The following is a 26,144-nucleotide window of genomic DNA, read 5'->3' as shown; positions in this document are numbered from 1 at the left end:
CATGCAATATGACTTCAAAGGGTCTTCATTTGCTCACCGAACCTCTCCAATCCTATCACTGCTGCGTTTATGCCCCTGTACACATGTTTGATTCTCTTTCGGAGACATAGCAATCCATAGGTTTTAAGATACTTACTAGTCAGGTACATTCTTAGGCGTTTAATATGCGGTGTTGAGTCCATTTCGTTGAGCAAGGAGTAGTTCTTGTCTATTCCATATTTGACTTAAGGAACTTTATCTGTGCTCATTTCAATCTCTGGTTTTATGCCGCACCCCAACTCACCTTTCCCCTTAAGCAAGCATAAGTTGGTTTTCTAAATTTGAGTCCCTGTTCTGTTCTGTAATTCAGTTCCTGTGTAGCCAAGTTTACATTCCGTGTACTACTGATATCTTATGATGTTTCTTTTTCTGTGTGACTTATTTCAGTTAGAATCATCATACCTGAATCCACTCATTGTGCTGCTAAGGGCCTGATGACATAGATTTCATTGCTGAGTGATATTGCTTTGTAAGTAAATACCACAACTTCTTTATCCATTTTTCACTTTCTGCGATGTTGAACTTGTACTGTAAACGAGGTTCTTGTAAACAGAGCCGTTCCAAACTTTGGGGTGGCTGTGTCTTTTTGATTTTAATTTCCCTAAGCTATAGGACCATAAGTGGAAGTGCCCTAGGTTCTGTTGCTTTGTTTTTTAGATGTTTCAGGAAACACCATATACTTCTCCCGAGTGGTTGTTGGCAATTTACATCCCGCCCATCAGCATAACAAGGCTCCCAGTTCTCCATGGCCTGTCCTGTCTTTCTGGATTTTACACTTTTTTCAGATGGCCCTTTTGACCGGGGGGAAGTGAGACTTCATTGTAGTGCAGATTTCCTTTGCAAGCTTGCTTGGTTGGCCAAAAAGGGCGTATGCGTTTTTTCCTGAATATATTCAGGAAAAAACACATACGCCCTTTTTGGCCAAGTGCATCATTGTGGACGTTCTGCCTCTTTTCCTATGCTTTCAGTGCAATTCCAGTCTACCTCCTGAAATCGGTTTCCTGCAATTCTGCCCCGCTTTCAAGTCCTCTTGGCAGCCTTACTTCAGTCTATTTTTGGACGATAGCTGTCATTTATAACTCTGCAGGTTTGTGAATTACAGTGCCCCTGAGCTCCTTTCTTCAACTCGATTTCTTTTGAGCTGGCCGCAACACCGCAGGATGGCTTCAGGCCCTAATCTGGTTCCGGTACGGCACGCTGAGCCTTTGGTTATTTCCTCTTCCTGGTGGGAAATGAGAGTTAAATTTGCCCGTCCAGACACCTCCAGCTAGCCTCTCATTGGTTCTCGCTATTCCTGTTCATCTTCCGCAGAAATTGCAAACTGGGCCAAACAGGAGGTTAAAGGCGCTGACTCTCCAAGTGGGGAGAGTGTTAGTAAAGCGTCTGGAATGTTGCACCCGAGTACCAGGGGAGGAAAACTGAGACATATTTGAACACATCTCCCGTTCACATGGTTGATCATACTTGGGTTCCACATGCATGTTTTAGCTGAAGGAAGAATACCTTAAACCTGGAGAGTTGAGACCCGTGGAATGGGTACCATGCAATATGACTTCAAAGGGTCTTCATTTGCTCACCGAACCTCTCCAATCCTATCACTGCTGCGTTTATGCCCCTGTACACATGCTTGATTCTCTTTTGGAGACATAGTAATCCATAGGTTTTACGATACTTACTAGTCAGGTACATTCTTAGGCGTTTAATATGCGGTGTTGAGTCCATTTAGTTGAGCAAGGAGTAGCTCTTGTCTATTCCATATTTGACTTAAGGAACTTTATCTGTGCTCATTTCAATCTCTGGTTTTATGCAGCACCCCAACTCACCTTTCCCCTTAAGCAAGCATAAGTTGGTTTTCTAAATTTGAGACCCTGTTCTGTTCTGTAATTCAGTTCCTGTGTAGCCAAGTTTACATTCCGTGTATTACTGATATCTTATGATGTTTGTTTTTCTGTGTGACTTATTTCAGTTAGAATCATCATACCTGAATCCACTCATTGTGATGCTAAGGGCCTGATGACATAGATTTCATTGCTGAGTGATATTGCTTTGTAAGTAAATACCACAACTTCTTTATCCATTTTTCACTTTCTGCGATGTTGAACTTGTACTGTAAACGAGGTTCTTGTAAACAGAGCCGTTCCAAACTTTGGGGTGGCTGTGTCTTTTTGATTTTAATTTCCCTAAGCTATAGGACCATAAGTGGCAGTGCCCTAGGCTCTGTTGCTTTGTTTTTTAGATGTTTCAGGAAACACCATACACTTCTCCCGAGTGTCTGTTGGCAATTTACATCCCGCCCATCAGCATAACAAGGCTCCCAGTTCTCCATGGCCTGTCCTGCCTTTCTGGATTTTACACTTTTTTCAGATGGCCCTTTTGATCGGGGGGAAGTGAGACTTCATTGTAGTGCAGATTTCCTTTGCAAGCTTGCTTGGTTGGCCAAAAAGTGCGTATGCGTTTTTTCCTGAATATATTCAGGAAAAAACGCATACGCACTTTTTGGCCAAGTGCATCATTGTGGACGTTCTGCCTCTTTTCCTATGCTTTCAATGCAATTCCAGTCTACCTCCTGAAATCGGTTTCCTGCAATTCTGCCCCGCTTTCAAGTCCTCTTGGCAGCCTTACTTCAGTCTATTTTTGGACGATAACTGTCATTTATAACTCTGCATGTTTGTGAATTACAGTGCCCCTGGGCTCCTTTCTTCAACTCGCTTTCTTTTGAGCTGGCCGCAACACCGCAGGATGGCTTCAGGCCCTAATCTGGTTCCGGCACGGCACGCTGAGCCTTTGGTTATTTCCTCTTCCTGGTGGGAAATGAGAGTTAAATTTGCCCGTCCAGACAACTCCAGCTAGCCTCTCATTGGTTCTCGCTATTCCTGTTCATCTTCCGCAGAAATTGCAAACTGGGCCAAACAGGAGGTTAAAGGGACTGACTCTCCAAGTCGGGAGAGTGTTAGTAAAGCGTCTGGAATGTTGCACCCGAGTACCAGGGGAGGAAAACTGAGACATATTTGAACACGTCTCCCGTTCACATGGTTGATCATACTCTGGGTTCCACATGCATGTTTTAGCTGAAGGAAGAATACCTTAAACATGGAGAGTTGAGACCCGTGTAATGGGTACCATGCAATATGACTTCAAAGGGTCTTCATTTGCTCACCGAAACTCTCCAATCCTATCACTGCTGCATTTATTCCCCTGTACACACGCTTGATTCTCTTTTGGAGACATAGCAATCCATAGGTTTTAAGATACTTACTAGTCAGGTACATTCTTAGATGTTTAATATGGGGTGTTGAGTCCATTTCGTTGAGCAAGGAGTAGCTCTTGTCTATTCCATATTTGGCTTAAGGAACTTTATCTGTGCTCATTTCAATCTCTGGTTTTATGCAGCACCCCAACTCACCTTTCCCCTTAAGCAAGCATAAGTTGTTTTTCTAAATTTGAGACCCTGTTCTGTTTTGGAATGCAGTTCCTGTGTAGCCAAGTTTACATTCCGTGTATTAGTGATATCTTATGATGTTTCTTTTTCTGTGTGACTTATTTCAGTTAGAATCATCGTACCTGAATCCACTCATTGTGCTGCTAAGGGCCTGATGACACAGATTTCATTGCTGAGTGATATTGCTTTGTAAGTAAATACCACAACTTCTTTATCCATTTTTCACTTTCTGCGATGTTGAACTTGTACTGTAAACGAGGTTCTTGTAAACAGAGCCGTTCCAAACTTTGGGGTGGCTGTGTCTTTTTGATTTTAATTTCCCTAAGCTATAGGACCATAAGTGGCAGTACCCTAGGCTCTGTTGCTTTGTTTTTTAGATGTTTCAGGAAACACCATACACTTCTCCCGAGTGTCTGTTGGCAATTTACATCCCGCCCATCAGCATAACAAGGCTCCCAGTTCTCCATGGCCTGTCCTGCCTTTCTGGATTTTACACTTTTTTCAGATGGCCCTTTTGACCGGGGGGAAGTGAGACTTCATTGTAGTGCAGATTTCCTTTGCAAGCTTGCTTGGTTGGCCAAAAAGGGCGTATGCGTTTTTTCCTGAATATATTCAGGAAAAAACGCATACGCCCTTTTTGGCCAAGTGCATCATTGTGGACGTTCTGCCTCTTTTCCTATGCTTTCAGTGCAATTCCAGTCTACCTCCTGAAATCGGTTTCCTGCAATTCTGCCCCGCTTACAAGTCCTCTTGGCAGCCTTACTTCAGTCTATTTTTGGACGATAGCTGTCATTTATAACTCTGCAGGTTTGTGAATTACAGTGCCCCTGAGCTCCTTTCTTCAACTCGCTTTCTTTTGAGCTGGCCGCAACACCGCAGGGTGGCTTCAGGCCCTAATCTGGTTCTGGTACGGCACGCTGAGCCTTTGGTTATTTCCTCTTCCTGGTGGGAAATGAGAGTTAAATTTGCCCGTCCAGACACCTCCAGCTAGCCTCTCATTGGTTCTCGCTATTCCTGTTCATCTTCCGCAGAAATTGCAAACTGGGCCAAAGAGGAGGTTAAAGGCGCTGACTCTCCAAGTGGGGAGAGTGTTAGTAAAGCGTCTGGAATGTTGCACCCGAGTACCAGGGGAGGAAAACTGAGACATATTTGAACACGTCTCCCGTTCACATGGTTGATCATACTTGGGTTCCACATACATGTTTTAGCTGAAGGAAGAATACCTAAAACCTGGGTAGTTGAAACCCGTGGAATGGGTAGCATGCAATATGACTTCAAAGGGTCTTCATTTGCTCACCGAACCTCTCCAATCCTATCACTGCTGCGTTTATGCCCCTTTACACATGCTTGATTCTCTTTCGGAGACATAGCAATCCATAGGTTTTACGATACTTACTAGTCAGGTACATCCTTAGGCGTTTAATATGCGGTGTTGAGTCCATATCGTTGAGCAAGGAGTAGCTCTTGTCTATTCCATATTTGGCTTAAGGAACTTTATCTGTGCTCATTTCAATCTCTGGTTTTATGCAGCACCCCAACTCACCTTTACCTTTAAGCAAGAATAAGTTGGTTTTCTAAATTTGAGACCCTGTTCTGTACTGTAATTCAGTTCCTGTGTAGCCAAGTTTACATTCCGTGTATTACTGATATCTTATGATGTTTCTTTTTCTGTGTGACTTACTTCAGTTAGAATCATCATACCTGAATCCACTCATTGTGCTGCTAAGGGCCTGATGACACAGATTTCATTGCTGAGTGATATTGCTTTGTAAGTAAATACCACAACTTCTTTATCCATTTTTCACTTTCTGCGATGTTGAACTTGTACTGTAAACGAGGTTCTTGTAAACAGAGCCGTTCCAAACTTTGGGGTGGCTGAGTCTTTTTTATTTTAATTTCCCTAAGCTATAGGACCATAAGTGGCAGTGCCCTAGGCTCTGTTGCTTTGTTTTTTAGATGTTTCAGGAAACACCATACACTTCTCCCGAGTGTCTGTTGGCAATTCACATCCCGCCCATCAGCATAACAAGGCTCCCAGTTCTCAATGGCCTGTTGCCTTTCTGGATTTTACACTTTTTTCAGATGGCCCTTTTGACCGGGGGGAAGTGAGACTTCATTGTAGTGCAGATTTCCTTTGCAAGCTTGCTTGGTTGGCCAAAAAGGGCGTATGCGTTTTTTCCTGAATATATTCAGGAAAAAACGCATACGCCCTTTTTGGCCAAGTGCATCATTGTGGACGTTCTGCCTCTTTTCCTATGCTTTCAATGCAATTCCAGTCTACCTCCTGAAATCGGTTTCCTGCAATTCTGCCCCGCTTTCAAGTCCTCTTGGCAGCCTTACTTCAGTCTATTTTTGGACGATAGCTGTCATTTATAACTCTGCAGGTTTGTGAATTACAGTGCCCCTGAGCTCCTTTCTTCAACTCGCTTTCTTGTGACCTGGCCGCAACACCGCAGGATGGCTTCAGGACCTAATCTGGTTCCGGCACGGCACGCTGAGCCTTTGGTTATTTCCTCTTCCTGGTGGGAAATGAGAGTTAAATTTGCCCGTCCAGACACCTCCAGCTAGTCTCTCATTGGTTCTCGCTATTCCTGTTCATCTTTCGCAGAAATTGCAAACTGGGCCAAACAGGAGGTTAAAGGGACTGACTCTCCAAGTCGGGAGAGTGTTAGTAAAGTGTCTGGAATGTTGCACCCGAGTACCAGGGTACGAAAACTGAGACATATTTGAACACGTCTCCCGATCAAATGGTTGATCATACTCTAGGTTCCACATGCATGTTTTAGCTGAAGGAAGAATACCTTAAAACTGGAGAGTTGAGACCCGTGCAATGGGTACCATGCAATATAAATTCAAAGGGTCTTCATTTGCTCACCGAACCTCTCCAATCCTATCACTGCTGTGTTTATTCCCCTGTACACACGCTTGATTCTCTTTTGGAGACATAGCAATCCATAGGTTTTAAGATACTTACTAGTCAGGTACATTCTTAGGGGTTTAATATGGGGTTTTGAGTCCATTTCGTTGAGCAAGGAGTAGCTCTTGTCTATTCCATATTTGGCTTAAGGAACTTTATCTGTGCTCATTTCAATCTCTGGTTTTATGCAGCACCCCAACTCACCTTTCCCCTTAAGCAAGCATAAGTTGGTTTTCTAAATTTGAGACCCTGTTCTGTTCTGTAATTCAGTTCCTGTGTAGCCAAGTTTACATTCCGTGTATTACTGATATCTTATGATGTTTCTTTTTCTGTGTGACTTATTTCAGTTAGAATCATCATACCTGAATCCACTCATTGTGATGCTAAGGGCCTGATGACATAGAATTCATTGCTGAGTGATATTGCTTTGTAAGTAAATACCACAACTTCTTTATCCATTTTTCACTTTCTGCGATGTTGAACTTGTACTGTAAACGAGGTTCTTGTAAACAGAGGCGTCCCAAACTTTGGGGTGGCTGTGTCTTTTTGATTTTAATTTCCCTAAGCTATAGGACCATAAGTGGCAGTGCCCTAGGCTCTGTTGCTTTGTTTTTTAGATGTTTCAGGAAACACCATACACTTCTCCCGAGTGGTTGTTGGCAATTTACATCCCGCCCATCAGCATAACAAGGCTCCCAGTTCTCCATGGCCTGTCCTGCCTTTCTGGATTTTACACTTTTTTCAGATGGCCCTTTTGACCGGGGGGAAGTGAGACTTCATTGTAGTGCAGATTTCCTTTGCAAGCTTGCTTGGTTGGCCAAAAAGGGCGTATGCGTTTTTTCCTGAATATATTCAGGAAAAAACGCATACGCCCTTTTTGGCCAAGTGCATCATTGTGGACGTTCTGCCTCTTTTCCTATGCTTTCAATGCAATTCCAGTCTACCTCCTGAAATCGGTTTCCTGCAATTCTGCCCCGCTTTCAAGTCCTCTTGGCAGCCTTACTTCAGTCTATTTTTGGACGATAGCTGTCATTTATAACTCTGCAGGTTTGTGAATTACAGTGCCCCTGAGCTCCTTTCTTCAACTCGCTTTCTTTTGAGCTGGCCGCAACACCGCAGGATGGCTTCAGGCCCTAATCTGGTTCCGGCACGGCACGCTGAGCCTTTGGTTATTTCCTCTTCCTGGTGGGAAATGAGAGTTAAATTTGCCCGTCCAGACACCTCCAGCTAGTCTCTCATTGGTTCTCGCTATTCCTGTTCATCTTCCGCAGAAATTGCAAACTGGGCCAAACAGGAGGTTAAAGGGACTGACTCTCCAAGTCGGGAGAGTGTTAGTAAAGCGTCTGGAATGTTGCACCCGAGTACCAGGGTACGAAAACTGAGACATATTTGAACACGTCTCCCGATCAAATGGTTGATCATACTCTAGGTTCCACATGCATGTTTTAGCTGAAGGAAGAATACCTTAAACCTGGGTAGTTGAAACCCGTGGAATGGGTACCATGCAATATGACTTCAAAGGGTCTTCATTTGCTCACCGAACCTCTCCAATCCTATCACTGCTGCGTTTATGCCCCTGTACACATGCTTGATTCTCTTTCGGAGACATAGCAATCCATAGGTTTTTAAGATACTTACTAGTCAGGTACATTCTTAGGCGTTTAATATGCGGTGTTGAGTCCATTTCGTTGAGCAAGGAGTAGCTCTTGTCTATTCCATATTTGACTTAAGGAACTTTATCTGTGCTCATTTCAATCTCTGGTTTTATGCAGCACCCCAACTCACCTTTACCCTTAAGCAAGCATAAGTTGGTTTTCTAAATTTGAGACCCTGTTCTGTTCTGTAATTCAGTTCCTGTGTAGGCAAGTTTACATTCCGTGTATTAGTGATATCTTATGATGTTTCTTTTTCTGTGTGACTTATTTCAGTTAGAATCATCATACCTGAATCCACTCATTGCGATGCTAAGGGCCTGATGACATAGATTTCATTGCTGAGTGATATTGCTTTGTAAGTGAATACCACAACTTCTTTATCCATTTTTCACTTTCTGCGATGTTGAACTTGTACTGTAAACGAGGTTCTTGTAAACAGAGCCGTTCCAAACTTTGGGGTGGCTGTGTCTTTTTGATTTTAATTTCCCTAAGCTATAGGACCATAAGTGGAAGTGCCCTAGGCTCTGTTGCTTTGTTTTTTAGATGTTTCAGGAAACACCATACACTTCTCCCGAGTGGTTGTTGGCAATTTACATCCCGCCCATCAGCATAACAAGGCTCCCAGTTCTCCATGGCCTGTCCTGCCTTTCTGGATTTTACACTTTTTTCAGATGGCCCTTTTGACCGGGGGGAAGTGAGACTTCATTGTAGTGCAGATTTCCTTTGCAAGCTTGCTTGGTTGGCCAAAAAGGGCGTATGCGTTTTTTCCTGAATATATTCAGGAAAAAACGCATACGCCCTTTTTGGCCAAGTGCATCATTGTGGACGTTCTGCCTCTTTTCCTATGCTTTCAATGCAATTCCAGTCTACCTCCTGAAATCGGTTTCCTGCAATTCTGCCCCGCTTTCAAGTCCTCTTGGCAGCCTTACTTCAGTCTATTTTTGGACGATAGCTGTCATTTATAACTCTGCAGGTTTGTGAATTACAGTGCCCCTGAGCTCCTTTCTTCAACTCGCTTTCTTGTGACCTGGCCGCAACACCGCAGGATGGCTTCAGGCCCTAATCTGGTTCCGGCACGGCACGCTGAGCCTTTGGTTATTTCCTCTTCCTGGTGGGAAATGAGAGTTAAATTTGCCCGTCCAGACACCTCCAGCTAGTCTCTCATTGGTTCTCGCTATTCCTGTTCATCTTTCGCAGAAATTGCAAACTGGGCCAAACAGGAGGTTAAAGGGACTGACTCTCCAAGTCGGGAGAGTGTTAGTAAAGCGTCTGGAATGTTGCACCCGAGTACCAGGGTACGAAAACTGAGACATATTTGAACACGTCTCCCGATCAAATGGTTGATCATACTCTAGGTTCCACATGCATGTTTTAGCTGAAGGAAGAATACCTTAAAACTGGAGAGTTGAGACCCGTGCAATGGGTACCATGCAATATAAATTCAAAGGGTCTTCATTTGCTCACCGAACCTCTCCAATCCTATCACTGCTGTGTTTATTCCCCTGTACACACGCTTGATTCTCTTTTGGAGACATAGCAATCCATAGGTTTTAAGATACTTACTAGTCAGGTACATTCTTAGGGGTTTAATATGGGGTTTTGAGTCCATTTCGTTGAGCAAGGAGTAGCTCTTGTCTATTCCATATTTGGCTTAAGGAACTTTATCTGTGCTCATTTCAATCTCTGGTTTTATGCAGCACCCCAACTCACCTTTCCCCTTAAGCAAGCATAAGTTGTTTTTCTAAATTTGAGACCCTGTTCTGTTTTGGAATGCAGTTCCTGTGTAGCCAAGTTTACATTCCGTGTATTAGTGATATCTTATGATGTTTCTTTTTCTGTGTGATTTATTTCAGTTAGAATCATTGTACCTGAATCCACTCATTATGCTGCTACGGGCCTGATGACATAGATTTCATTGCTGAGTGATACTGCATTTTACGTAAGTACCACAAGTTCTTTATCCATTTTTCACTTTCTGTGATATTGAACTTGTACGGTAAACGAGGTTCTTGTAAACGGAGGCGTCCCAAACTTTGGGGTGGCTGTGTCTTTTTGATTTTAATTTCCCTAAGCTATAGGACCATAAGTGGCAGTGCCCTAGGCTCTGTTGCTTTGTTTTTTAGATGTTTCAGGAAACACCATACACTTCTCCTGAGTGTCTGTTGGCAATTTACATCCCGCCCATCAGCATAACAAGGCTCCCAGTTCTCCATGGCCTGTCCTGCCTTTCTGGATTTTACACTTTTTTCAGATGGCCCTTTTGACCGGGGGGAAGTGAGACTTCATTGTAGTGCAGATTTCCTTTGCAAGCTTGCTTGGTTGGCCAAAAAGGGCGTATGCGTTTTTTCCTGAATATATTCAGGAAAAAACGCATACGCCCTTTTTGGCCAAGTGCATCATTGTGGACGTTCTGCCTCTTTTCCTATGCTTTCAGTGCAATTCCAGTCTACCTCCTGAAATCGGTTTCCTGCAATTCTGCCCCGCTTACAAGTCCTCTTGGCAGCCTTACTTCAGTCTATTTTTGGACGATAGCTGTCATTTATAACTCTGCAGGTTTGTGAATTACAGTGCCCCTGAGCTCCTTTCTTCAACTCGCTTTCTTTTGAGCTGGCCGCAACACCGCAGGGTGGCTTCAGGCCCTAATCTGGTTCTGGTACGGCACGCTGAGCCTTTGGTTATTTCCTCTTCCTGGTGGGAAATGAGAGTTAAATTTGCCCGTCCAGACACCTCCAGCTAGCCTCTCATTGGTTCTCGCTATTCCTGTTCATCTTCCGCAGAAATTGCAAACTGGGCCAAAGAGGAGGTTAAAGGCGCTGACTCTCCAAGTGGGGAGAGTGTTAGTAAAGCGTCTGGAATGTTGCACCCGAGTACCAGGGGAGGAAAACTGAGACATATTTGAACACGTCTCCCGTTCACATGGTTGATCATACTTGGGTTCCACATACATGTTTTAGCTGAAGGAAGAATACCTAAAACCTGGGTAGTTGAAACCCGTGGAATGGGTAGCATGCAATATGACTTCAAAGGGTCTTCATTTGCTCACCGAACCTCTCCAATCCTATCACTGCTGCGTTTATGCCCCTTTACACATGCTTGATTCTCTTTCGGAGACATAGCAATCCATAGGTTTTACGATACTTACTAGTCAGGTACATCCTTAGGCGTTTAATATGCGGTGTTGAGTCCATATCGTTGAGCAAGGAGTAGCTCTTGTCTATTCCATATTTGGCTTAAGGAACTTTATCTGTGCTCATTTCAATCTCTGGTTTTATGCAGCACCCCAACTCACCTTTACCTTTAAGCAAGAATAAGTTGGTTTTCTAAATTTGAGACCCTGTTCTGTACTGTAATTCAGTTCCTGTGTAGCCAAGTTTACATTCCGTGTATTACTGATATCTTATGATGTTTCCTTTTCTGTGTGACTTACTTCAGTTAGAATCATCATACCTGAATCCACTCATTGTGCTGCTAAGGGCCTGATGACACAGATTTCATTGCTGAGTGATATTGCTTTGTAAGTAAATACCACAACTTCTTTATCCATTTTTCACTTTCTGCGATGTTGAACTTGTACTGTAAACGAGGTTCTTGTAAACAGAGGCGTCCCAAACTTTGGGGTGGCTGTGTCTTTTTGATTTTAATTTCCCTAAGCTATAGGACCATAAGTGGCAGTGCCCTAGGCTCTGTTGCTTTGTTTTTTAGATGTTTCAGGAAACACCATACACTTCTCCCGAGTGGTTGTTGGCAATTTACATCCCGCCCATCAGCATAACAAGGCTCCCAGTTCTCCATGGCCTGTCCTGCCTTTCTGGATTTTACACTTTTTTCAGATGGCCCTTTTGACCGGGGGGAAGTGAGACTTCATTGTAGTGCAGATTTCCTTTGCAAGCTTGCTTGGTTGGCCAAAAAGGGCGTATGCGTTTTTTCCTGAATATATTCAGGAAAAAACGCATACGCCCTTTTTGGCCAAGTGCATCATTGTGGACGTTCTGCCTCTTTTCCTATGCTTTCAATGCAATTCCAGTCTACCTCCTGAAATCGGTTTCCTGCAATTCTGCCCCGCTTTCAAGTCCTCTTGGCAGCCTTACTTCAGTCTATTTTTGGACGATAGCTGTCATTTATAACTCTGCAGGTTTGTGAATTACAGTGCCCCTGAGCTCCTTTCTTCAACTCGCTTTCTTGTGACCTGGCCGCAACACCGCAGGATGGCTTCAGGACCTAATCTGGTTCCGGCACGGCACGCTGAGCCTTTGGTTATTTCCTCTTCCTGGTGGGAAATGAGAGTTAAATTTGCCCGTCCAGACACCTCCAGCTAGTCTCTCATTGGTTCTCGCTATTCCTGTTCATCTTTCGCAGAAATTGCAAACTGGGCCAAACAGGAGGTTAAAGGGACTGACTCTCCAAGTCGGGAGAGTGTTAGTAAAGTGTCTGGAATGTTGCACCCGAGTACCAGGGTACGAAAACTGAGACATATTTGAACACGTCTCCCGATCAAATGGTTGATCATACTCTAGGTTCCACATGCATGTTTTAGCTGAAGGAAGAATACCTTAAAACTGGAGAGTTGAGACCCGTGCAATGGGTACCATGCAATATAAATTCAAAGGGTCTTCATTTGCTCACCGAACCTCTCCAATCCTATCACTGCTGTGTTTATTCCCCTGTACACACGCTTGATTCTCTTTTGGAGACATAGCAATCCATAGGTTTTAAGATACTTACTAGTCAGGTACATACTTAGGGGTTTAATATGGGGTTTTGAGTCCATTTCGTTGAGCAAGGAGTAGCTCTTGTCTATTCCATATTTGGCTTAAGGAACTTTATCTGTGCTCATTTCAATCTCTGGTTTTATGCAGCACCCCAACTCACCTTTCCCCTTAAGCAAGCATAAGTTGGTTTTCTAAATTTGAGACCCTGTTCTGTTCTGTAATTCAGTTCCTGTGTAGCCAAGTTTACATTCCGTGTATTACTGATATCTTATGATGTTTCTTTTTCTGTGTGACTTATTTCAGTTAGAATCATCATACCTGAATCCACTCATTGTGATGCTAAGGGCCTGATGACATAGAATTCATTGCTGAGTGATATTGCTTTGTAAGTAAATACCACAGCTTCTTTATCCATTTTTCACTTTCTGCGATGTTGAACTTGTACTGTAAACGAGGTTCTTGTAAACAGAGGCGTCCCAAACTTTGGGGTGGCTGTGTCTTTTTGATTTTAATTTCCCTAAGCTATAGGACCATAAGTGGCAGTGCCCTAGGCTCTGTTGCTTTGTTTTTTAGATGTTTCAGGAAACACCATACACTTCTCCCGAGTGGTTGTTGGCAATTTACATCCCGCCCATCAGCATAACAAGGCTCCCAGTTCTCCATGGCCTGTCCTGCCTTTCTGGATTTTACACTTTTTTCAGATGGCCCTTTTGACCGGGGGGAAGTGAGACTTCATTGTAGTGCAGATTTCCTTTGCAAGCTTGCTTGGTTGGCCAAAAAGGGCGTATGCGTTTTTTCCTGAATATATTCAGGAAAAAACGCATACGCCCTTTTTGGCCAAGTGCATCATTGTGGACGTTCTGCCTCTTTTCCTATGCTTTCAATGCAATTCCAGTCTACCTCCTGAAATCGGTTTCCTGCAATTCTGCCCCGCTTTCAAGTCCTCTTGGCAGCCTTACTTCAGTCTATTTTTGGACGATAGCTGTCATTTATAACTCTGCAGGTTTGTGAATTACAGTGCCCCTGAGCTCCTTTCTTCAACTCGCTTTCTTGTGACCTGGCCGCAACACCGCAGGATGGCTTCAGGCCCTAATCTGGTTCCGGCACGGCACGCTGAGCCTTTGGTTATTTCCTCTTCCTGGTGGGAAATGAGAGTTAAATTTGCCCGTCCAGACACCTCCAGCTAGTCTCTCATTGGTTCTCGCTATTCCTGTTCATCTTCCGCAGAAATTGCAAACTGGGCCAAACAGGAGGTTAAAGGGACTGACTCTCCAAGTCGGGAGAGTGTTAGTAAAGCGTCTGGAATGTTGCACCCGAGTACCAGGGTACGAAAACTGAGACATATTTGAACACGTCTCCCGATCAAATGGTTGATCATACTCTAGGTTCCACATGCATGTTTTAGCTGAAGGAAGAATACCTTAAACCTGGGTAGTTGAAACCCGTGGAATGGGTACCATGCAATATGACTTCAAAGGGTCTTCATTTGCTCACCGAACCTCTCCAATCCTATCACTGCTGCGTTTATGCCCCTGTACACATGCTTGATTCTCTTTCGGAGACATAGCAATCCATAGGTTTTTAAGATACTTACTAGTCAGGTACATTCTTAGGCGTTTAATATGCGGTGTTGAGTCCATTTCGTTGAGCAAGGAGTAGCTCTTGTCTATTCCATATTTGACTTAAGGAACTTTATCTGTGCTCATTTCAATCTCTGGTTTTATGCAGCACCCCAACTCACCTTTACCCTTAAGCAAGCATAAGTTGGTTTTCTAAATTTGAGACCCTGTTCTGTTCTGTAATTCAGTTCCTGTGTAGCCAAGTTTACATTCCATGTATTACTGATATCTTATGATGTTACTTTTTCTGTGTGACCTATTTCAGTTAGAATCATCATACCTGAATCCACTCATTGTGCTGCTAAGGGCCTGATGACACAGATTTCATTGCTGAGTGATATTGCTTTGTAAGTAAATACCACAACTTCTTTATCCATTTTTCACTTTCTGCGATGTTGAACTTGTACTGTAAACGAGGTTCTTGTAAACAGAGCCGTTTCAAACTTTGGGGTGGCTGTGTCTTTTTGATTTTAATTTCCCTAAGCTATAGGACCATAAGTGGAAGTGCCCTAGGCTCTGTTGCTTTGTTTTTTAGATGTTTCAGGAAACACCATACACTTCTCCCGAGTGGTTGTTGGCAATTTACATCCCGCCCATCAGCATAACAAGACTCCCAGTTCTCCATGGCCTGTCCTGCCTTTCTGGATTTTACACTTTTTTCAGATGGCCCTTTTGACCGGGGGGAAGTGAGACTTCATTGTAGTGCAGATTTCCTTTGCAAGCTTGCTTGGTTGGCCAAAAAGTGCGTATGCGTTTTTTCCTGAATATATTCAGGAAAAAACGCATACGCCCTTTTTGGCCAAGTGCATCATTGTGGACGTTCTGCCTCTTTTCCTATGCTTTCAATGCAATTCCAGTCTACCTCCTGAAATCGGTTTCCTGCAATTCTGCCCCGCTTTCAAGTCCTCTTGGCAGCCTTACTTCAGTCTATTTTTGGACGATAGCTGTCATTTATAACTCTGCAGATTTGCGCATTACAGTGCCCCTGAGCTCCTTTCTTCAACTTGCTTTCTTGTGACCTGGCCGCAACACCGCAGGATGGCTTCAGGCCCTAATCTGGTTCCGGCACGGCACGCTGAGCCTTTGGTTATTTCCTTTTCCTGGTGGGAAATGAGAGTTAAATTTGCCCGTCCAGACACCTCCAGCTAGTCTCTCATTGGTTCTCGCTATTCCTGTTCATCTTTCGCAGAAATTGCAAACTGGGCCAAACAGGAGGTTAAAGGCGCTGACTCTCCATGTGGGGAGAGTGTTAGTAAAGCGTCTGGAATGTTGCACCCGAGTACCAGGGGAGGAAAACTGAGACATATTTGAACACGTCTCCCGTTCACATGGTTGATCATACTTGGGTTCCACATGCATGTTTTAGCTGAAGGAAGAATACCTTAAACCTGGGTAGTTGAAACCCGTGGAATGGGTACCATGCAATATGACTTCAAAGGGTCTTCATTTGCTCACCGAACCTCTCCAATCTTATCACTGCTGTGTTTATGCCCCTGTACACATGCTTGATTCTCTTTCGGAGACATAGCAATCCATAGGTTTTAAGATACTTACTAGTCAGGTACATTCTTAGGCGTTTAATATGGGGTGTTGAGTCCATTTCGTTGAGCAAGGAGTAGCTCTTGTCTATTCCATATTTGGCTTAAGGAACTTTATCTGTGCTCATTTCAATCTCTGGTTTTATGCAGCACCCCAACTCACCTTTCCCCTTAAGCAAGCATAAGTTGGTTTTCTAAATTTGAGACCCTGTTCTGTTCTGTAATTCAGTTCCTGTGTGGGCAAGATTACATTCCGTGTATTAGTGATATCTTATATGTTTCTTTTTCTGTGTGACTTATTTCAGTTAGAATCATCATACCTGAATCCACTCATTGCGATGCTAAGGGCCTGATGACATAGATTTCATTGCTGAGTGATATTGATTTGTAAGTGAATACCACAACTTCTTTATCCATTTTTCACTTTCTGCGATGTTGAACTTGTACTGTAAACGAGGTTCTTGTAAACAGAGCCATTCCAAACTTTGGGGTGGCTGTGTCTTTTTGATTTTAATTTCCCTAAGCTATAGGACCATAAGTGGAAGTGCCCTAGGCTCTGTTGCTTTGTTTTTTAGATGTTTCAGGAAACACCATACACTTCTCCCAAGTGTCTGTTGGCAATTTACATCCCGCCCATCAGCATAACAAGGCTCCCAGTTCTCAATGGCCTGTTGCCTTTCTGGATTTTACACTTTTTTCAGATGGCTCTTTTGACCGGGGGGAAGTGAGACTTCATTGTAGTGCAGATTTCCTTTGCAAGCTTGCTTGGTTGGCCAAAAAGGGCGTATGCGTTTTTTCCTGAATATATTCAGGAAAAAACGCATACGCCCTTTTTGGCCAAGTGCATCATTGTGGACGTTCTGCCTCTTTTCCTATGCTTTCAATGCAATTCCAGTCTACCTCCTGAAATCGGTTTCCTGCAATTCTGCCCCGCTTTCAAGTCCTCTTGGCAGCCTTACTTCAGTCTATTTTTGGACGATAGCTGTCATTTATAACTCTGCAGGTTTGTGAATTACAGTGCCCCTGAGCTCCTTTCTTCAACTCGCTTTCTTGTGACCTGGCTGCAACACCGCATGATGGCTTCAGGCCCTAATCTGGTTCCGGCCCGGCATGCTGAGCCTTTGGTTAATTCCTCTTCCTGGTGGGAAATGAGAGTTAAATTTGCCCGTCCAGACACCTCCAGCTAGCCTCTCATTGGTTCTCGCTATTCCTGTTCATCTTCCGCAGAATTTGCAAACTGGGCCAAACAGGATGTTAAAGGGACTGACTCTCCAAGTCGGGAGAGTGTTAGTAAAGCGTCTGGAATGTTGCACCCGAGTACCAGGGGAGGAAAACTGAGACATATTTGAACACGTCTCCCGTTCACATGGTTGATCATACTCTGGGTTCCACATGCATGTTTTAGCTGAAGGAAGAATACCTTAAAACTGGAGAGTTGAGACCCGTGCAATGGGTACCATGCAATATAATTTCAAAGGGTCTTCATTTGCTCACCGAACCTCTCCAATCCTATCACTGCTGTGTTTATTCCCCTGTACACACGCTTGATTCTCTTTTGGAGACATAGCAATCCATAGGTTTTAAGATACTTACTAGTCAGGTACATTCTTAGGGGTTTAATATGGGGTTTTGAGTCCATTTCGTTGAGCAAGGAGTAGCTCTTGTCTATTCCATATTTGGCTTAAGGAACTTTATCTGTGCTCATTTCAATCTCTGGTTTTATGCAGCACCCCAACTCACCTTTCCCCTTAAGCAAGCATAAGTTGGTTTTCTAAATTTGAGACCCTGTTCTGTTCTGTAATTCAGTTCCTGTGTAGCCAAGTTTACATTCCGTGTATTACTGATATCTTATGATGTTTCTTTTTCTGTGTGACTTATTTCAGTTAGAATCATCATACCTGAATCCACTCATTGTGATGCTAAGGGCCTGATGACATAGATTTCATTGCTGAGTGATACTGCATTGTACGTAAGTACCACAAGTTCTTTATCCATTTTTCACTTTCTGCGATGTTGAACTTGTACTGTAAACGAGGTTCTTGTAAACAGAGGCGTCCCAAACTTTGGGGTGGCTGTGTCTTTTTGATTTTAATTTCCCTAAGCTATAGGACCATAAGTGGCAGTGCCCTAGGCTCTGTTGCTTTGTTTTTTAGATGTTTCAGGAAACACCATACACTTCTCCCGAGTGTCTGTTGGCAACTTACATCCCGCCCATCAGCATAACAAGGCTCCCAGTTCTCCATGGCCTGTCCTGCCTTTCTGGATTTTACACTTTTTTCAGATGGCCCTTTTGACCGGGGGGAAGTGAGACTTCATTGTAGTGCAGATTTCCTTTGCAAGCTTGCTTGGTTGGCCAAAAAGGGCGTATGCGTTTTTTCCTGAATATATTCAGGAAAAAACGCATACGCCCTTTTTGGCCAAGTGCATCATTGTGGACGTTCTGCCTCTTTTCCTATGCTTTCAATGCAATTCCAGTCTACCTCCTGAAATCGGTTTCCTGCAATTCTGCCCCGCTTTCAAGTCCTCTTGGCAGCCTTACTTCAGTCTATTTTTGGACGATAGCTGTCATTTATAACTCTGCAGGTTTGTGAATTACAGTGCCCCTGAGCTCCTTTCTTCAACTCGCTTTCTTGTGACCTGGCCGCAACACCGCAGGATGGCTTCAGGCCCTAATCTGGTTCCGGCACGGCACGCTGAGCCTTTGGTTATTTCCTCTTCCTGGTGGGAAATGAGAGTTAAATTTGCCCGTCCAGACACCTCCAGCTAGTCTCTCATTGGTTCTCGCTATTCCTGTTCATCTTTCGCAGAAATTGCAAACTGGGCCAAACAGGAGGTTAAAGGGACTGACTCTCCAAGTCGGGAGAGTGTTAGTAAAGCGTCTGGAATGTTGCACCCGAGTACCAGGGTACGAAAACTGAGACATATTTGAACACGTCTCCCGATCAAATGGTTGATCATACTCTAGGTTCCACATGCATGTTTTAGCTGAAGGAAGAATACCTTAAAACTGGAGAGTTGAGACCCGTGCAATGGGTACCAAGCAATATAAATTCAAAGGGTCTTCATTTGCTCACCGAACCTCTCCAATCCTATCACTGCTGTGTTTATTCCCCTGTACACACGCTTGATTCTCTTTTGGAGACATAGCAATCCATAGGTTTTAAGATACTTACTAGTCAGGTACATTCTTAGGGGTTTAATATGGGGTTTTGAGTCCATTTCGTTGAGCAAGGAGTAGCTCTTGTCTATTCCATATTTGGCTTAAGGAACTTTATCTGTGCTCATTTCAATCTCTGGTTTTATGCAGCACCCCAACTCACCTTTCCCCTTAAGCAAGCATAAGTTGGTTTTCTAAATTTGAGACCCTGTTCTGTTCTGTAATTCAGTTCCTGTGTAGCCAAGTTTACATTCTGTGTATTACTGATATCTTATGATGTTTCTTTTTCTGTGTGACTTATTTCAGTTAGAATCATCATACCTGAATCCACTCATTGTGATGCTAAGGGCCTGATGACATAGAATTCATTGCTGAGTGATATTGCTTTGTAAGTAAATACCACAACTTCTTTATCCATTTTTCACTTTCTGCGATGTTGAACTTGTACTGTAAACGAGGTTCTTGTAAACAGAGGCGTCCCAAACTTTGGGGTGGCTGTGTCTTTTTGATTTTAATTTCCCTAAGCTATAGGACCATAAGTGGCAGTGCCCTAGGCTCTGTTGCTTTGTTTTTTAGATGTTTCAGGAAACACCATACACTTCTCCCGAGTGGTTGTTGGCAATTTACATCCCGCCCATCAGCATAACAAGGCTCCCAGTTCTCCATGGCCTGTCCTGCCTTTCTGGATTTTACACTTTTTTCAGATGGCCCTTTTGACCGGGGGGAAGTGAGACTTCATTGTAGTGCAGATTTCCTTTGCAAGCTTGCTTGGTTGGCCAAAAAGGGCGTATGCGTTTTTTCCTGAATATATTCAGGAAAAAACGCATACGCCCTTTTTGGCCAAGTGCATCATTGTGGACGTTCTGCCTCTTTTCCTATGCTTTCAATGCAATTCCAGTCTACCTCCTGAAATCGGTTTCCTGCAATTCTGCCCCGCTTTCAAGTCCTCTTGGCAGCCTTACTTCAGTCTATTTTTGGACGATAGCTGTCATTTATAACTCTGCAGGTTTGTGAATTACAGTGCCCCTGAGCTCCTTTCTTCAACTCGCTTTCTTGTGACCTGGCCGCAACACCGCAGGATGGCTTCAGGCCCTAATCTGGTTCCGGCACGGCACGCTGAGCCTTTGGTTATTTCCTCTTCCTGGTGGGAAATGAGAGTTAAATTTGCCCGTCCAGACACCTCCAGCTAGTCTCTCATTGGTTCTCGCTATTCCTGTTCATCTTCCGCAGAAATTGCAAACTGGGCCAAACAGGAGGTTAAAGGGACTGACTCTCCAAGTCGGGAGAGTGTTAGTAAAGCGTCTGGAATGTTGCACCCGAGTACCAGGGTACGAAAACTGAGATATATTTGAACACGTCTCCCGATCAAATGGTTGATCATACTCTAGGTTCCACATGCATGTTTTAGCTGAAGGAAGAATACCTTAAACCTGGGTAGTTGAAACCCGTGGAATGGGTACCATGCAATATGACTTCAAAGGGTCTTCATTTGCTCACCGAACCTCTCCAATCCTATCACTGCTGCGTTTATGCCCCTGTACACATGCTTGATTCTCTTTCGGAGACATAGCAATCCATAGGTTTTTAAGATACTTACTAGTCAGGTACATTCTTAGGCGTTTAATATGCGGTGTTGAGTCCATTTCGTTGAGCAAGGAGTAGCTCTTGTCTATTCCATATTTGACTTAAGGAACTTTATCTGTGCTCATTTCAATCTCTGGTTTTATGCAGCACCCCAACTCACCTTTACCCTTAAGCAAGCATAAGTTGGTTTTCTAAATTTGAGACCCTGTTCTGTTCTGTAATTCAGTTCCTGTGTAGGCAAGTTTACATTCCGTGTATTAGTGATATCTTATGATGTTTCTTTTTCTGTGTGACTTATTTCAGTTAGAATCATCATACCTGAATCCACTCATTGCGATGCTAAGGGCCTGATGACATAGATTTCATTGCTGAGTGATATTGCTTTGTAAGTGAATACCACAACTTCTTTATCCATTTTTCACTTTCTGTGATGTTGAACTTGTACTGTAAACGAGGTTCTTGTAAACAGAGCCGTTCCAAACTTTGGGGTGGCTGTGTCTTTTTGATTTTAATTTCCCTAAGCTATAGGACCATAAGTGGAAGTGCCCTAGGCTCTGTTGCTTTGTTTTTTAGATGTTTCAGGAAACACCATACACTTCTCCGGAGTGGTTGTTGGCAATTTACATCCCGCCCATCAGCATAACAAGGCTCCCAGTTCTCCATGGCCTGTCCTGCCTTTCTGGATTTTACACTTTTTTCAGATGGCCCTTTTGACCGGGGGGAAGTGAGACTTCATTGTAGTGAAGATTTCCTTTGCAAGCTTGCTTGGTTGGCCAAAAAGGGCGTATGCGTTTTTTCCTGAATATATTCAGGAAAAAACGCATACGCCCTTTTTGGCCAAGTGCATCATTGTGGACGTTCTGCCTCTTTTCCTATGCTTTCAATGCAATTCCAGTCTACCTCCTGAAATCGGTTTCCTGCAATTCTGCCCCGCTTTCAAGTCCTCTTGGCAGCCTTACTTCAGTCTATTTTTGGACGATAGCTGTCATTTATAACTCTGCAGGTTTGTGAATTACAGTGCCCCTGAGCTCCTTTCTTCAACTCGCTTTCTTGTGACCTGGCCGCAACACCGCAGGATGGCTTCAGGCCCTAATCTGGTTCCGGCACGGCACGCTGAGCCTTTGGTTATTTCCTCTTCCTGGTGGGAAATGAGAGTTAAATTTGCCCGTCCAGACACCTCCAGCTAGTCTCTCATTGGTTCTCGCTATTCCTGTTCATCTTTCGCAGAAATTGCAAACTGGGCCAAACAGGAGGTTAAAGGGACTGACTCTCCAAGTCGGGAGAGTGTTAGTAAAGCGTCTGGAATGTTGCACCCGAGTACCAGGGTACGAAAACTGAGACATATTTGAACACGTCTCCCGATCAAATGGTTGATCATACTCTAGGTTCCACATGCATGTTTTAGCTGAAGGAAGAATACCTTAAACCTGGGTAGTTGAAACCCGTGGAATGGGTACCATGCAATATGACTTCAAAGGGTCTTCATTTGCTCACCGAACCTCTCCAATCCTATCACTGCTGCGTTTATGCCCCTGTACACATGCTTGATTCTCTTTCGGAGACATAGCAAACCATAGGTTTTAAGATACTTACTAGTCAGGTACATTCTTAGGCGTTTAATATGCGGTGTTGAGTCCATTTCGTTGAGCAAGGAGTAGCTCTTGTCTATTCCATATTTGACTTAAGGAACTTTATCTGTGCTCATTTCAATCTCTGGTTTTATGCAGCACCCCAACTCACCTTTCCCCTTAAGCAAGCATAAGTTGGTTTTCTAAATTTGAGACCCTGTTCTGTTCTGTAATTCAGTTCCTGTGTAGCCAAGTTTACATTCCATGTATTACTGATATCTTATGATGTTTCTTTTTCTGTGTGACTTACTTCAGTTAGAATCATCATACCTGAATCCACTCATTGTGCTGCTAAGGGCCTGATGACACAGATTTCATTGCTGAGTGATATTGCTTTGTAAGTAAATACCACAACTTCTTTATCCATTTTTCACTTTCTGCGATGTTGAACTTGTACTGTAAACGAGGTTCTTGTAAACAGAGCCGTTCCAAACTTTGGGGTGGCTGTGTCTTTTTGATTTTAATTTCCCTAAGCTATAGGACCATAAGTGGAAGTGCCCTAGGTTCTGTTGCTTTGTTTTTTAGATGTTTCAGGAAACACCATACACTTCTCCCGAGTGGTTGTTGGCAATTTACATCCCGCCCATCAGCATAACAAGGCTCCCAGTTCTCCATGGCCTGTCCTGCCTTTCTGGATTTTACACTTTTTTCAGATGGCCCTTTTGACCGGGGGGAAGTGAGACTTCATTGTAGTGCAGATTTCCTTTGCAAGCTTGCTTGGTTGGCCAAAAAGGGCGTATGCGTTTTTTCCTGAATATATTCAGGAAAAAACGCATACGCCCTTTTTGGCCAAGTGCATCATTGTGGACGTTCTGCCTCTTTTCCTATGCTTTCAATGCAATTCCAGTCTACCTCCTGAAATCGGTTTCCTGCAATTCTGCCCCGCTTTCAAGTCCTCTTGGCAGCCTTACTTCAGTCTATTTTTGGACGATAGCTGTCATTTATAACTCTGCAGATTTGTGCATTACAGTGTCCCTGAGCTCCTTTCTTCAACTTGCTTTCTTGTGACCTGGCCGCAACACCGCAGGATGGCTTCAGGCCCTAATCTGGTTCCGGCACGGCACGCTGAGCTTTTGGTTATTTCCTTTTCCTGGTGGGAAATGAGAGTTAAATTTGCCCGTCCAGACACCTCCAGCTAGTCTCTCATTGGTTCTCGCTATTCCTGTTCATCTTCCGCAGAAATTGCAAACTGGGCCAAACAGGAGGTTAAAGGCGCTGACTCTCCATGTGGGGAGAGTGTTAGTAAAGCGTCTGGAATGTTGCACCCGAGTACCAGGGGAGGAAAACTGAGACATATTTGAACACGTCTCCCGTTCACATGGTTGATCATACTTGGGTTCCACATGCATGTTTTAGCTGAAGGAAGAATACCTTAAACCTGGGTAGTTGAAACCCGTGGAATGGGTACCATGCAATATGACTTCAAAGGGTCTTCATTTGCTCACCGAACCTCTCCAATCTTATCACTGCTGTGTTTATGCCCCTGTACACATGCTTGATTCTCTTTCGGAGACATAGCAATCCATAGGTTTTAAGATACTTACTAGTCAGGTACATTCTTAGGCGTTTAATATGGGGTGTTGAGTCCATTTCGTTGAGCAAGGAGTAGCTCTTGTCTATTCCATATTTGGCTTAAGGAACTTTATCTGTGCTCATTTCAATCTCTGGTTTTATGCAGCACCCCAACTCACCTTTCCCCTTAAGCAAGCATAAGTTGGTTTTCTAAATTTGAGACCCTGTTCTGTTCTGTAATTCAGTTCCTGAGTGGGCAAGATTACATTCCGTGTATTAGTGATATCTTATGATGTTTCTTTTTCTGTGTGACTTATTTCAGTTAGAATCATCATACCTGAATCCACTCATTGCGATGCTAAGGGCCTGATGACATAGATTTCATTGCTGAGTGATATTGATTTGTAAGTGAATACCACAACTTCTTTATCCATTTTTCACTTTCTGCGATGTTGAACTTGTACTGTAAACGAGGTTCTTGTAAACAGAGCCATTCCAAACTTTGGGGTGGCTGTGTCTTTTTGATTTTAATTTCCCTAAGCTATAGGACCATAAGTGGAAGTGCCGTAGGCTCTGTTGCTTTGTTTTTTAGATGTTTCAGGAAACACCATACACTTCTCCCAAGTGTCTGTTGGCAATTTACATCCCGCCCATCAGCATAACAAGGCTCCCAGTTCTCAATGGCCTGTTGCCTTTCTGGATTTTACACTTTTTTCAGATGGCTCTTTTGACCGGGGGGAAGTGAGACTTCATTGTAGTGCAGATTTCCTTTGCAAGCTTGCTTGGTTGGCCAAAAAGGGCGTATGCGTTTTTTCCTGAATATATTCAGGAAAAAATGCATACGCCCTTTTTGGCCAAGTGCATCATTGTGGACGTTCTGCCTCTTTTCCTATGCTTTCAATGCAATTCCAGTCTACCTCCTGAAATCGGTTTCCTGCAATTCTGCCCCGCTTTCAAGTCCTCTTGGCAGCCTTACTTCAGTCTATTTTTGGACGATAGCTGTCATTTATAACTCTGCAGGTTTGTGAATTACAGTGCCCCTGAGCTCCTTTCTTCAACTCGCTTTCTTGTGACCTGGCTGCAACACCGCATGATGGCTTCAGGCCCTAATCTGGTTCCGGCCCGGCATGCTGAGCCTTTGGTTAATTCCTCTTCCTGGTGGGAAATGAGAGTTAAATTTGCCCGTCCAGACACCTCCAGCTAGCCTCTCATTGGTTCTCGCTATTCCTGTTCATCTTCCGCAGAAATTGCAAACTGGGCCAAACAGGATGTTAAAGCGACTGACTCTCCAAGTCGGGAGAGTGTTAGTAAAGCGTCTGGAATGTTGCACCCGAGTACCAGGGGAGGAAAACTGAGACATATTTGAACACGTCTCCCGTTCACATGGTTGATCATACTCTGGGTTCCACATGCATGTTTTAGCTGAAGGAAGAATACCTTAAAACTGGAGAGTTGAGACCCGTGCAATGGGTACCATGCAATATAATTTCAAAGGGTCTTCATTTGCTCACCGAACCTCTCCAATCCTATCACTGCTGTGTTTATTCCCCTGTACACACGCTTGATTCTTTTTTGGAGACATAGCAATCCATAGGTTTTAAGATACTTACTAGTCAGGTACATTCTTAGGGGTTTAATATGGGGTTTTGAGTCCATTTCGTTGAGCAAGGAGTAGCTCTTGTCTATTCCATATTTGGCTTAAGGAACTTTATCTGTGCTCATTTCAATCTCTGGTTTTATGCAGCACCCCAACTCACCTTTCCCCTTAAGCAAGCATAAGTTGGTTTTCTAAATTTGAGACCCTGTTCTGTTCTGTAATTCAGTTACTGTGTAGCCAAGTTTACATTCCGTGTATTACTGATATCTTATGATGTTTCTTTTTCTGTGTGACTTATTTCAGTTAGAATCATCATACCTGAATCCACTCATTGTGATGCTAAGGGCCTGATGACATAGATTTCATTGCTGAGTGATACTGCATTGTACGTAAGTACCACAAGTTCTTTATCCATTTTTCACTTTCTGCGATGTTGAACTTGTACTGTAAACGAGGTTCTTGTAAACAGAGGCGTCCCAAACTTTGGGGTGGCTGTGTCTTTTTGATTTTAATTTCCCTAAGCTATAGGACCATAAGTGGCAGTGCCCTAGGCTCTGTTGCTTTGTTTTTTAGATGTTTCAGGAAACACCATACACTTCTCCCGAGTGTCTGTTGGCAACTTACATCCCGCCCATCAGCATAACAAGGCTCCCAGTTCTCCATGGCCTGTCCTGCCTTTCTGGATTTTACACTTTTTTCAGATGGCCCTTTTGACCGGGGGGAAGTGAGACTTCATTGTAGTGCAGATTT

At 43.6% G+C, this 26,144-nt stretch overlaps 1 long non-coding RNA gene across 1 annotated transcript in view; it reads left to right on the top strand.

The window, feature by feature from the left end:
* Positions 1 to 26,144, top strand: part of LOC307181346 — an 804,253-nt gene that overhangs the window by 131,927 nt on the left and 646,182 nt on the right. Inside the window, exon 2 of the long non-coding RNA XR_013826468.1 lies at positions 9,904 to 9,989. This is a non-coding gene — a long non-coding RNA (uncharacterized lncRNA). The remainder of the gene's footprint in view (positions 1 to 9,903; positions 9,990 to 26,144) is intronic.

Source organism: Stenella coeruleoalba, assembly GCF_951394435.1.
Source record: "Stenella coeruleoalba genome assembly, contig: scaffold_32, whole genome shotgun sequence".
Lineage (NCBI taxonomy): Eukaryota > Metazoa > Chordata > Mammalia > Artiodactyla > Delphinidae > Stenella > Stenella coeruleoalba.
This window is presented reverse-complemented; position numbering and strand designations above follow the sequence as displayed.